Raw genomic sequence first — 15,229 nt, forward strand, 5'->3', positions numbered from 1 at the left:
TATTAGGAGGGAAAGAATGAGAATTTAAGACAAAAAATCCATAGGAATGAATGGAGAATGGATGATTTTCTGGATGGTAAAATAGAGAAGGACGAATGGGCAAAGGCGAAGGCTGGGCATAAGGAATTGGCGTGCTGGATGTGGCAAATAGCTGGATGCTTCAAGGACATTTGAGGCATGAGGAAGAGCGCACGTCCAATAGGAGCTGGAGGTGGGCTATCCACAAGTGTGATCTACAACCATGAGTAGGGCATTAGGGATTACCACGTGTTATGCACAGATTTGCGCGAGAGCAGAGTAAGAGGGATGCGGGAGGAAGAATGTTAAGCATGGATGGTGCAGGAATTGGAATTCTATATAAAGATAGAGATCTGGTAAAGAAAGGGGAGCAGAAGAGGAGGCACAGAGTTAAAAAAATCAAAGAGAGTAGAGAGCTGGAAGGCTTGGGATTGAAGAATAGAAATCCAAGGGCTGTTACTCGAGAAGAGAAGAGCCAGGATCTGATCATCAAGCTATCTTTCTTTCTATCTTCCTTTGTATTTTAGTTTGCTGAATTTTTTAGTGTTTAAGAATGAACTTTGTTCTATTTTATTCAATGAATATTATGTATGATTTTCTTTCTATGAGTAGCTAAATGGTTTGGTCCTAGAACTTAGATATAGTCCTTGATTTCCTTGTGATCATTAGATGCTCTTAATTAGATATTCTTGCTAGTGTAATTTGACATTTTTAAATTTAATTTGTGTAATTAACTGGCCACTAATTACACATTTAAGGTGTTACATGATGGATCGAAAGATGAAGTGTGACATTAGTTGGTAAAAACATCAAACCTTGGTAGTGCTACTTAGAAATAAGAGCATTCCATTGTAATCTTTGTAGACATTCATAGAGCTTAATGAACTTGCATTAAAATTAAAGACCATGAAAGTAGGCTTAGGATTAATGTGAGTATTAGTGTTGAGTCTTGAAAGAGATCATCACATACAAAGGAAGAAGTCTTGTCATTACTACTAGCAAGATTAACTTAATCAATCATATTCAAAATTATCACAGGGAATCAAGTGATGAAATCTAAGTTCTAGACATCTTTAACTTGAAACTTTGAAATTTGTAATTGATTTAGTTTTAGTATTCAGTTTAATTGAATTTCAGATCTAATCCTTTGAACTTGATTTGTCTAGATAATATAGAAAATTTGAACTTTGGTACTTAATCCTCTTCCTCATGGCAATGATACTTTATTCACCCTTTACTATGATTTACGATCCGTACACTTGCGGATTAGTTTCAAGGGACACCAAGTTCTTGATGCTATTATCGGAAAAGAGTGTTTTCAATATCAAAAAAAAAAATTTCCACATTAATCTAGATTGTTTTGTTTTTAAAATTTTGTGTTGATTTTATTTATTCAGTTTTCTTATGTTTTAGGTTAGTTTCAGTGCATGAGACAAGATCATAGTCTAAAAGATTTTGATCCAGAGATTGAGCGTATATTGCATACACTAAGGAGAGAACGAAGATTGGAGGAAGAACAGCAAGTAGGCATGGCTGAGAACCAGATGACTTTACGTGATAATGCAATACCGAATGTCAATATGGTGCAGACAAGCATTATTAGACCAACTGTCAATGCCAATAATTTTAAGATCAAACCTGGTCTTATCCAAATAGTTCAACAAGAGTAGTTTGGTGGAGGAACTACAGAGGATCTAAATAAGCACTGAGCTAATTTTTTGAAAATTTGTGACACTATCAAGATCAATGGAGCTAGTGAGGATGTCATTCGGTTAAGGTTATTTCCATTTTCTTTGAAGGATAAAGCAAAGGCATGGCTAAATTCTAAGTTGTTGCTCCAAGAATTGATTTTGATGATCACAAATCATTTGAGGAGACTACTAATAAGTTTCTTATCTTTGGAAAATATTTTAGTGATGTTTCAGATAGTCCAAAATATTAGATTTGAAAAGCTCTATCAAGTGTGCTAAAGTTGAAGTTTTTGCAAGTTGAAAAAGTTTTTGAAGTCTTTTGGAAGTGTCAAATTGATTCAAGTTCATTTAAGAGTATTTGGTAGTATTTTGGTAAGTTTCAAACCTTAAATGTATGAAAAATTAGGTTGAAACAAAATAAGATGACCTATCTGGGTCATCCTCTTTCATTGGGTAGCCGGCATGCACTATTTTGACTTGTGACACGCAGTGGGATGATCCATGTGGGACGACCCCCTGTGACCTTGAGACCAAAATAGAGAGTCTATTTTCTGTCTAGCTAAATGAGGCATCCCATGGGACATCCCATTGCCAGTGAGGCATCCCATGGGATGTCCCATTCTGGACGGACCTCGTAACAACTAATTTTCAGTCTATTTTTGATACAATTAATGCACATTAGACACTCTCCAATGGCTCTTAATCGATACCAAAATACTCTCAAGTTTGAATGAAGATTATAAATGCTCTCTTGAGGTAGAAAATCAAAAAGTTTCAAGCATTCAAAATTCACATCCGTGAAAGTTAAGGAAATCCCAAAAAGAGAGGAAAGAACATTCAATCAGCTCACCAACTACTCTCCAGCTGTATTCAAGTGTGCCAATCATTTGAGGGTATTTAGCAAAAACTTCTTCTCCTTAAGTATTATATTTTTATTATATTTATTATGCTCATTTAAGGAACTGTTGTGCTAAAATTCTTGTACACTATGTTCTTGCTATTGTATTTTAGGTTTTGAGTTTTGGAAGGTTTCAAAACTTGGATAGATTAATCTGAACCTAAAATCAGAGTGTTGTGGATTGGTTTATATCTAAAAAATAAGTGTTCTTACTTGGATAGCAAGCATCAGGGTTATCCGGCATGTTGTAGCTTAAAATCTTTTTAGTGGATTGAATTTCTAAGTAGGGACTTGGAGAGTGAATGTAGCTGTAAGATTGGCACCGAACCATTATAAATCTCTTATGTTTGTTGTGCTTGCATATCTTTATTCATTCATTGTACTTTATATTCACTTATTTATCATTTGTAGTTGATTTCATTTTCTTAGCTAATCAATTCACTCCACTCAACAAGTATAGCACATTACTTGAGTGCTATAATCACAAAAATTTTAAAAAGATCCAATTCACCCTCCCTCTTAGGCTCCATAACTGGGCAACAAGTAGTGTCAAAGCCCAATGCTCTAGCCCTTGCTTGATTTAACCATCAAGAGCCAAAGATCGATGGTAGCCCAATTTGGCATATCTCTAGCTGAGGGGCATTCCACAAATCAACCTTCACTTTTTAATGGGTTAAACTACACCTATTGAAAAGCTCGGATGAAAATTTTTATTCAAGCACTTGACTATGATATGTGGAGTATCATAGTAAATAGACCCCACACACTTACTAAATTGATTGATGGTGTGTCTCTCCCTAAGTCGGAAGGTAAATGAGATAAATTTGATAAGAAAATAACTCAGCTTAATGCTAAAGCCATAAATGTCTTATGTTGTGCCTTAGATACAAATGAATTTAACCATATTTCTACTTACAATTTAGCTAAAAAAATTTAGAATAGGTTAGAAGTCACACATGAAGGCACAAACTAAGTAAAAGAGTCTAAAATTAATATGCTTGTATATAACTATGAATTATTTAAAATAAAATTTGAAGAATCAATAACTCAAATATTTACTCATTTCACTGACATCATAAATGATCTAAAAAGTCTTGATAAGTGTTATTCTAACAGTGATCTTGTGAGAAAAGTGCTTAGGTCTCTACCAAGATCATGGGAGGTAAAGGACACTGCGATTCAAGAAGCCAAAAACTTAAACACTCTACCTTTGGAGAAGCTACTTGGATCTCTCATGACCCACGAACTGACCATGAAGCAACACTCTAAGGAAGAGACCAGAAGAAAGAAGACAATTGCTCTCAAGTTGACAGCTCAAGAAGAAGAAGATTCAAAAAAATTTAAGAACAACGAAGAAGATGAGGACTTAGCCTTAATCACCAAAAAATTCAGATGGTTCACGAGGAAAAGAAGATAAGGGACCAAGAGAAGACCACCAGCTAAGAGGGAGCCAAGTAAAGAAAAGAAAAAAGAGCAGCCCATCATCTGTTATGAATGCAAGAAGTGGGCCACTTCAGATTGGACTGTCTCCAGCTCAAGAAAGATTGAAAGAAGTTCAAAAAAAAAAAGACAATGATGACTACGTAAAGCGATAGTGATGACTCCACCACAGATGAAGAATCTCATGAAGAAGCTAACCTATGCCTTATGGCATATGAAAATGAGGTAACCCCTGAAACTCAAAATAAATTTTTTTATGATGAACTACAAGAAGCTTTTCATGAACTTTTGGATGATTTAAAAAAATTAAAAGTGAAAAATAAAAATCTAAAATTAAGAAATCAAGTATTAGTTAAAGAAAAAGAAGAAGTTGACAGCAAAAATAAAGAATCAATCTCTATTAAAAGAAAAAGATGAAATCTCAAGCTTAAATAAAACTCTTGTAAAAGAAAATCAAGATCTAAAGGAAGTGGTAACCAAGTTGAAACCTATAGTTGATAAATTTGCTTTAAGTTCAAATAAATTTTAAATGATTATTGATAGTCAAAGAGCTGTATATGATAAAGCCGAACTTGGCTATAATACTTTTAGAGAACAAAAGTTTTTGAAAAATATTTTTGTTAATGTATCCATGAGCAAATTGCCAAATATTACTTATTTTAAATTTGGTAAAGTAGGACATAAAGCTTATACATGCTTATCAAATAAATTTATTGATATAAATATTAAAAAAATATAGATTTCAAAAAGAATCATTGTGACTAACCCCAAAGGACCCAAGTTAGCTTGGATACCTAAGGTTAAAACTTAACTTTATGTGTGCAGGTGTATCTTGCATCCCAAGCAACAAAACAGAAGTGGTATCTTAATAGTGGGTGCTCAAGATACATGACCAGTGATGAATCTCAATTCATCACATTGAAAGTTAAAAATGGAGGGATGGTCACCTTTGGAGATAATGACAAAGGGAAGATCATCGGCATTGGTAACATTGATATCACTCCCTCAACTTGTATTGAAATGTGTTACTTGTAGATGGTCTCAAGCATAATCTTTTAAGTATTAGTTAATTATATAATAAAGATTATAAAGTAATTTTTGAATTACTATGTGTATTGTAACTAGTTCTTTTGATGTTAGTATTAGATTCATTGGGCATAGGCATGGCAATGTTTACATGGTTGATTTGGATAATCTTTTCATGCAAAATATGCAATATCTTATGGTCATGAATGCTAAAATTAATGAGACTAGTTGGGTTTGACACCGTAGGCTTGCACATATTAGTATGCACACACTTTCTAAAATCATTAAAAAGGATTTGGTTTTTGATTTGCCAAAAATAAGTTTTGATAAAGATAAAGTTTGTGATACATGTCAATTAGGTAAACAAACAAGAATTTTTTTTAAATCTAAGAACATTATTTCAACTTCTAAACTTTTAGAACTTTTACATATGAATTTATTTGGTCCTACAAGGATAACTAACCTAAGAGGTAAAAGATATAGTTTTATAATTATTGATGACTTTTTGCATTTCACTTGGATCTTATTTTTAGCATCTAAAGATGAAGTATTTTCAGTATTTTTTAAGTTTTATCGAAAGGTTTCAAATGAACAAGGTTTACTAACTATTTCAATTCGTAGTAACCATGACACTGAATTTAAAAATAAAAATTTTATGATGAAAAAGGTATAGATTATAATTTTTCAGTACCTAGAACATCACAACAAAATAGAGTAATAGAGAGAAAAAATAAGATCCTTGAAGAAATAGCCCATACCATGCTATGTGAGAGCATGCTCTCAAAATATTTTTGGATAGAAGCAATCAACACAGCATGTTACATCTTAAATCGTACTTTAATAAGATCAATTTTAAAAAAAATACCATATAAATTATGAAAAGATAGAAAACCTAACATAGGATATTTTTATATTTTTTGTTGCTGCTATTTTATTTTAAATAATGACAAAGATGGCTTAAGTAAATTTGATGTCAAATCTGATGAAGCTATCTTTCTTGGCTATTCCACTTCTAGCAAAATTTTTAGAATATTTAATACAAGAACACTAGTAGTGGAAGAGTCAATTCATGTAGTTTTTGATGAAGCTAATAATCTTCCAACAAGAAAAAGAGAGGATGCTAATGATGCAGGTATCATAAAAGATGGAATGAAAGAGCTCACCATTAATGACTCAAATGAGCAAAATAAAAAATAGTTGGAAAAAAATATGAGGATGAAAGCATCAATGATCAAAACATTCAAGAACAATCTCAAGATACAAGTAATCTTTCAAAAAAAATAGAGGTATGTCTACAATCATCCTAAAAAATTAATCATTGATGATCTGACACAAGGGATAAGAACTAGATCCTCTCTTAGAGATGTAAATAATTATGTAGCTTTTATTTCACACCTAGAACCTAAAATAATAGATGAAGCTGAAAAAGACCATAATTGAATAATTGCCATGCAAGAAGAGCTAAATCAATTTGAAAAGAATAATATATAGACTCTTGTTGCTAGACCTAAAAATTATTCAATAATTAGAATAAAATAGGTATATAGGAATAAATTAGATGAAAATGATAATATAATAAAAAATAAAGTAAGATTAGTTGCTAAAGGATATAATCAACAAGAATGAATTGATTTTGATAAAATATTTGCACCTTTTGCCAGACTAGAAGCCATAATAATCTGCTTGCTTTGCATATTTCATGAACTTTAAATTATTTTAAATAGATGTTAAAAGTATTTTTCTAAATGGTTATATTGTTGAAGAAATATATATAGAGCAATCTCTAGACTTTGAAAATCATGAATATCCAGATCATGTATTTAAATTAAATAAAGCATTGTATGGTTTAAAATAAGTCCCTAGGGCTTGGTATGAAAGATTAAGTAAGTTCTTACTAGAAAATCATTTTTCAAGAAGAAAAATAGATACAACTCTTTTTATAAAAAGAAAAGATGAAAAATTTTTAGTTATACAAATATATGTTGATGATATTATATTTGGATCTACTAATGAAGCTTTGTGCCAAAAATTTATCAAGCTCATGTAGGGAGAGTTCGAGATGAGCATGATAGAAGAACTCACTTTCTTTCTCAGACTTCAGATCAAGCAAATAAAGGAAGGGATCTCCATCACCCAAAGTAAGTACATAAGAGAACTATTAAAAAAATTTAGAATGGAAAGCTCCAAAAATGTAAGTACCCCTATGATCCCTTCCTGTAAATTAGATAAAGATGAATATGATAAAAATATTGATTCAAAATTTTATAGAAGTATAATAGGCTCTTTATTATATCTTACTGCTAGTAGACCTGATATAATATTTAGTATATGTATGTATGCTAGATATTAGTCAAATCCTAAGGAATCTTACTTAAATGCTGTCAAAAAAATTTTCAAATACTTAAAAGGAACACAAAACCTAAGACTTTGATTCTCAAAGCAATCTTTTATGGACTTAATAGGCTACTCAGATGCAGACTTTGCTTGATATAGATTAGATAGAAGGAGTACTAGTAGAACCTGTCAATTTCTAGAAGTAAATTTAATCTCTTGGTTTAGCAAGAAGTAAAATTTAGTAGCATTATCTACGATCGAGGCCGAGTACATTGTAGCCGAAAGTTGTTGTGCTCAAATTATATGGATTAAGCAACAGCTCATAGATTTTGAAATTAAACTTAAAATATTTTTTATAAGATGTGATAACACTAGTACCATTAATTTGATCAAAAATCTAATTCAATACTCTAGATCAAAACACATCGAAATTAGACATCATTTTATAAGAAAATATGTTCAAAATAATGATGTAGCACTTAAATATATAAATATTGAAAAATAATTAGTTGATATTTTTATCAAAGTATTAAATAAAAATAAATTTTATGAAATTAAAAAAAAATTGGACATCTTAGATCCTTCTGCTTGATCTTCAATTATAATTTTACCTTCAAAATCTATCCAAAATCTCTTGACATCATCATCTTAATTTTGAGAGGCATCTATCTTTTTTTTTTTGAGATTATTTCAAGTCAATTAAAAATCATCAATGTTATTCAGATGTAATCTCAAATTTTTTTTCCATTGAAATACTCCATCAAAAATCATACCAAAATTTACTTAGACTCTTCATGATCATCTCAAGTCAATATAAGCCTTTTCAAATTCTTTCTCTTGATTTTTATCTCTTTTTTAAATTATTTTCACATCGCCTGATGTTTCTCTGGATGGGGTGTCCCATGGGGCATCCTAATTGATCAGGCAAATGGGTTTTATGTGAGCCGACCCATTTAATCTCCCTCTTAAAACCTAAGTGGGGCTACTCAATTACTATGCTTCTTCCTCTTCTTCTCATCCCAAACCAAAAACACTTCTTCTAGCTCTCCAGCGGCTACAAATCCATCCAAAAATCTTGGATTTCTACCTCAAATTTTAAGGCAAACACATTCTCTCGACATATCCTTGATCAAAACTATCTCCCTCTTGCTCTCCATCAAAATCTCAAGCCCTAATCTCCAAAATCCGAGACAATTACTCCAAAATCCTTTTCTTCTCCTCATTTCTATCCATCTTCACCCTTCTCTATTCTCTTGATCGGTTCTCCTACTCTCCTTGGGACAATGGCCCCCAAAATGAGATTGCCACAGAGAAGGAAGTCAGTGAGGTCCTTAGAGGCTTAGGAATGAAGGAAGAAAATTGCTCAAGCACCAATTCAAGCCTCTCCTTTGATCACCCCAAGTAAGATCCCTTTGTCTGCTAGAAAAGTAGCCTTGGGAAGGAATGTTGACTTTCATTTCTTGAGAAATGATAGATTTTCTCTCGGTGAAAAATTGATTAAGCAATGATGGAGATTTTTCTGTAAATTATCTAAGCCCATTTACATTGATCTTGTCAAAGAGTTTTATTCGAATTTAGTTTTCATTGATGGAGTTTTGAGGTCAATTGTGAAGGATGTCCAAATTATACTTAATGCTCCTAGGCTGGGTAGACTTCTTCAGATGCCCTATGAAGGTAGTTACCTCGATGAGCTTTCAAGGAAAGAAATCAGGCTCAAGACCATTTTAGGAAGAGAGGATGTGGAGCGGTTCATGAAAATTGAGGCTAAGGATTTGAGTGTGGAGATGAGATTGCTCCACCACATGATTTTTAGGATTTTCTTTCCTAGAGGGGGTAGATATAATTTGATGACTGGTCGAGACATTTGTTTGATGCACCATGTAGTCTCTGAATCTCCACTAAATCTGCCATTCCTAATGATTGATGCTATGAGGGAGGCCTTGAACAGATCCAAGGCTCCCTTGCCCTATGGTATGGCTCTTACAGTGATATTTAGAGAGTCTAGAGTGAGCTTTGAGGGGGAGGTTGTTTGTAGGTCATCAAACATTGACACCTACAATGACCACTCTCTTCGATGCATGGGATTTATCAGAGTGGATGGTCGTTGGGTCAAGGGCTATGCAGCTGCAGTCGAGGAGGAAGAGAATGAGGAGGAGGAGCGTGCTGAGGGGGAGGGTCCCTCTTTACCTCTTGTGCCCAAGTAGAGCCCTGATGATCACCTTGTATTGGAGCCTGAGGCAGGACCCTCGTCAGTGTACCCTCATCTTCATGCCGTACCGTACCATCTTTTAGTCTGGGGGAGGATGAGATGGAACTGTTGGCTGAGAGAGTGGCAAGCATTCTATCTGCTCAGTAGCAACGGTTCCAGGAGCAAGTTCTTCAGCAGCAGCAGTAGTATCATCCACCTCAACTGAGTTCTTTTTCTGCCTCTTCCTCAGATCTTTCAGTCGTGCCACACATTTTTTCATTGATACAGCTTTTGTCTAACCTAAGCTCCAGAATGGAGAGTGTAGAGAGTTTCATGCTCAGGTTTAGTGGTACGATTTTTGATATTGAGAGAGAGATCAGACTGATATTGGATTCTCTATCGGCAGGAGCGAGCACTTCGAGCACCTCTTCACCTCAGTTGGCTGATTTGGCTTGAGAGATAGAGAGACTTCACAACCTGCTTCATTCCACACTTGAGCTGATCCAAGTAGATATCAGATACTCGAGGGACTTCATCTCTTCTGATCTTGTGGGGCTCCATATTTTTTTGAGGGGGGTCTTGTCCCAGCTGGATGCCATTAGGACTCAGCTCCAGTCTAAGCCCTCCGCATCCAGTGAACTCGCTTTTGTCCAGTCTATTGCATTCCATCCCTCAACATCTTCCACTCGGATCAGACCCCTCACTTGAGGCTAAGGTTGATTATGTTTCACTTATCTTGATTCTGAGCTCGATGCCCATTCTCACTGATTTGATCTGATCATTTTGTACTAGACGTTTTAGGTTACATACTACTCAGTTGTTGTATTTTATTGAATGTACGAGAGCTTTATGCTCATAGATGTATATTATGACTTTTGTAACTTCTCTTTTTGTTATAATTAATGTATGAGGTGATCCATTATCATTACCTTGTATGGCCAACTTCTGTTTATGTATGAATAAATGAATGACTATTATATTTGAATGAATGTCCTATTACTCTGATACCTGATGTACCACCATAACTCATTAAAAATTTTACTCTCTCTAGTCTATTTTTGATGATGTCAAAAAGGGAGAGAAGGTAGTCTATCTTGGTAATCTATCTTGAATTTTTTTTTCTGAGAAGGTAGTCTATCTTGAATTTTTTTTCAAATTTTCTTAAATTTTGTTCTAGTACAATATAGTAGTTTGCTCTGATACGCCCATCTTTTGCTCTAATATGTCTATCTTTACTTCTATTTTGACACCTTTTAAAAAATACTCTGATACATCCATTTTTCTTGTGTACTCTGATATTTTTATTTTTGCCTTGATACCAAAATGCCTTGATATATCTATTTTTGATTTTGCAAAATACTCTAATACTTCCTCTTTTGATTTTTGTTCTGATGTTTTCATCTTTGCCTTGATATCAAAATAAGAAAACAAGAAAGAAAGATTCTTTTTATACACATATTGCTCTAATACTAGAAACAAGGAAGAGAAGAAGAAATTTTTTTTATGAACCATGTTTCCTCTAATAAGAAAAATTTTACAACTTGACCACTTCTTATGTAAGAAAGGGAGAGATCTTTTTTAAAATGGTCAAAATAATTACTTTCATCTGGTTCATACAAGAAAGGAGAGGTTTTTGCTGATTAGAAATAATTTTTGAAAAATTCTGATACCTTCACAAATAATTTTCAGTAAAATAATTTAAAACATTACAACTTACTAAAAATATGTATCTCATGATATTCTATGCTTAATCTTTGGCATGTTCCTATAAGTGCTTCACAAACTCAATCCCTTAAGCTTTATGGATTTTTTTTTAACACTCAAATATTTTACCATCATCAAAAAGGAGGAGATTGTTACTCTAAGAAATGATTTTGATGATCACAAACCATTTGAGGAGACTATTAATGAGTTTTTTATCTTTGAAAAATATTTTAGTGATATTTCAGGTAGTCTAAAATATTGAGTTTGAAAAACTCCATCAAGTATGCCAAAGTTGAAGTTTCTATAAGTTGGAGAAATTTTTGAAGCCTTTTGAAAGTGTCAAATTGATTCAAATTTATTTAAGAGTATTTGGTAGTGTTCTGATAAGTTTCAGACCTTAAATATATGAAAAATTGGATTGGAACAAAATAAGGCTTCCCATCTGGATCATCCCCTTTCATTGGGTAGCTGGCACGCACTATTTTAACTTGTGGCATGCAGTGGGACGATCCATATGGGACGACCCTTGAGATTCTGAGATCAAAATAGAGAGTCTATTTTCTATCTGGCCAAATGAGGCATCCCATTGGATGTCCCATTCTGGGTGAACCTCATAACGGCTAGTTTTCAGCCCATTTTTAATGCATTTAGTGCATATTAAACACTCTCCAATGGCTCTTAATCGATATCAAGATACTCTGAAGTCTAAATGAAGGTTATAAATACTCTCTTGAGGTAGAAAATCAAAAAGATTCAAGCATTCAAAGCTCACATCCATGAAAGTTAAGGAAATCCCTAAAAGAGAGGAAAGAAGCATTCAATCAGCTCACCAACCACTCTCCAGCTGTATTCAAGTGTGCCAATCATTTGAGGATATTTAGCAAAAGTTTTTTTTCTTAAGTATTGTATTTTTATTGTATTTATTGTGCTCATTTAAGGGGCTGTTGTGCTGAAACTTCTGTACACTGTATTTTTGCTATTGTATTTTGGGTTTTAAATTTTAAGAGATTTTAAAACTCAGATAGGTTGATCCGAACCTAAAATTAAAATGTTGTGGGTTGGCTTGTACCTAAAAAATAAATATTTTTACTTGGATAGCAAGGGTTGGGGTTGTCCGATGTGTTGTATCTTGAAATCTTTTTATTGGATTGAATTCTCAAGTAGAGACTTGGGGAGTGGATGTAGGTGCAAGGTTGGTACCGAACCACTATAAATTCTTTGTGTTTATTGTGGTTGCATCTCTTTATTCATTCATTATGCTTTATACTTGCTTATTTATCATTTGTGGTTGATTTTATTTTCTTAGCTAATCAATTCACTCCGATCAATAAGTATAGCACATTACTTGAGTGCTCTAATCATAAAAATTTTAAAAAGATTCAATTCATCCCCCCTCTTGGGCTCCATATCTGGGCAACATAAGTCATCGAATTCTTTTATAACTTGGAATGCCTTGTCACAAGCTTTTTTAAGTAAGTATTTCCCCCTAGGTAAAACTGCAAAACTTAGAAATGACATTACGAGTTTTGTGTAATTGGATGGTGAATCTTTATATGAAGCCGAAAAAGGTACAAAGATTTGCAGAGAAAGTGTCTACATCATGGTCTTCCTGATTGGTTAATTGTGCAAACTTTTTATAATGGCCTAACACATTCAGTCAGGATTACTATAGATGTAGCTGCAGGAGGAGCTTTGATGGATAAATCAACTGAAGAAGCTTATGAGTTGTTGGAAGAGATGGCTTTCAATGATTATCAATGGTCAAATAAGAGAGGTATGCCTAAAAGAGCATCAGGTATGTATGACATGGATGGTATCAATATGTTAAATGCCAAAGTTGATTCTCTTGTAAAGATGTTTGGTAAATTCGATATTGCTAATATTGTTTCTAACACTATTTTGAGTTGTGATTGGTGTGGAGGAACTCATATAAGTTCTAATTTGTTTCCAATTTCAACAGGCAGCAAGACAATCTCTATTCCAACACCTAAGACCTGAGATAGAGGAATCATCCCAACTTCGTTTGGAGGGATCAAGGAAATCAAGGCAGCAATTCTAAACCTCTTAATCCCCCTGGTTTGTTAGATTTTCTACATCTGCTAGTGCATGTGGATTTCAAAATTTTTTTAAATCCAAAATATAGCGGATAAATCAGATCAAGACACTTTTAATCTAAAGATACATTCATCATATGAAAGTGCCTATGGATCTAGTTCATTTGCTAAAATTAACATAAACTAATTTTAGGATGAATGAATGAAAGTCTGTAATTAATTCACATACCTGAATCACTTTCTCTTTGCTTCAAACCTATAACTGAGGTTGAATCCAATTCAATCTTTGGATCTGGGGCTGAACAAATTCTGAATCAGTAGCATAAGCATCCTACCTCTACGGATATCCACAGGCCCAATTTGGATAGATTCCTCTTAATCGTGCTTGCTTGAACTAAAAGCCTGAATAGGCTTGAACCAAGCCTAGATAGGCTTGAAATTATGAATTCTTTTGATCTTTCTTTCTTAATTCTTAAAGAATCAAGAACCTTTCTTGATCTCTCAACTAATCAGGAAGAACAACAACTAAGAAGTAGTTGTAACTAACTCCCAACAAAGTGAAAGGAAGAAGATGAAACCAAATAACAACTTGATGCCAACCAATTGACACCAAAACAATGTTGGGGCCCATCTCTCTAAAAGCTCCAACAAGGGGATGCCAAGAGAGAGAGAGGGCATGGGCTAGAGAGAGGAAGGAGAAGGGAGGTGATGGGCACAGCAAAGGTGACGACAAGAAAGGGATGAAGTGAGATTAGGAGAGGAGAAGGCTAGGGCCCTTTATATAGATAACATAAGGGTGTCCTAATCAAATTACGAACCCTCCTCCTAATCATATTAGAAGTCCTAGCTTAAATATACTTGGACCAAATAAATGAGGCACCACCCATAACTCACCTACACTCACACCCAATGCTGGACATCCCATCATATGGGACCCAATAAAAAGCCTCAAATCGGCCCACATGGTTTCATAAATTCACTTTAAGGATTCTTAATGAATAAAATCAAGAAACTCTTTCTTGATTTAATCTAAGCCATAACTTAAATATTTGACCATTGGATCTTATTGAATCAAATTCAATTAGGTTCAAATCAAGTGTAGTAATTGGTTAACGCTTATCATATAAGCAAACCAACTATAAGAGGAATTGAGTTCACCCAGATGCTAGCAAGATTAACATGAACCCAATAGGATTTCTCTAAGTCTATATAAATTGATACTTTATAAGTTCAATTATTAATCAATCCAGATCTTCTCTCTTTATGTGTGACCCTATAGATTTAATTCTATCTGGTAGTAAGACATTCCATGATCTCTATCATAGGTATCATTGAAATTTCTTTTAGTGGGTCAGAATAATTTCAAGCTAACTTAACAAGGACCATTGATCCAAAATAATCCTATTGAGCTCTCATAATCCACTAGTGACATCTAGAAATATATAGTGGCAATCTAGTAGAATTAAAATAGAACCTGTAGTTGTAATTAATATATGATACAGTTTCTCTATTGCGAGTCCCAACTAGATGGCTGGTCATGGATAAATCATCAAACCTCATCATCAGTCATATGATAGATATGATTAGCTCAAGTCAAATAGTAATTTGAAATGAAAACTCCTTTCCATTAATCACACTACTATATCCATAAACTTGTGGACTCAGCTTCTTAAATCTCATAGGACTACTCCTCTCTATCAAGATCGATAAATTCTATATAGATGTATACGTTGCTTGCACAACTCAACCAACTGAAACCAACATTCATTACAAAAACTCATGATCAAGTTAATATTTATGTGTAGTCAAATTACAGTAGTCTTATTATGAGTAACTGTGACACTGAAGGTCAAAGGATCAGTCATACAACTATAGC

General features: G+C 33.7%; 1 non-coding gene across 1 annotated transcript; it reads right to left on the reverse strand.

Moving 5' to 3' along the window:
• Positions 1–12,800: 12,800 nt before the first annotated feature.
• LOC114913167 (small nucleolar RNA R71) lies at positions 12,801–12,906 on the reverse strand. The gene has a single exon (XR_003799200.1). It is a non-coding gene; the product is annotated as a small nucleolar RNA R71 (small nucleolar RNA).
• Positions 12,907–15,229: the final 2,323 nt, after the last annotated feature.

Source organism: Elaeis guineensis, chromosome 10 (genome assembly GCF_000442705.2).
Source record: "Elaeis guineensis isolate ETL-2024a chromosome 10, EG11, whole genome shotgun sequence".
NCBI lineage: Eukaryota > Viridiplantae > Streptophyta > Magnoliopsida > Arecales > Arecaceae > Elaeis > Elaeis guineensis.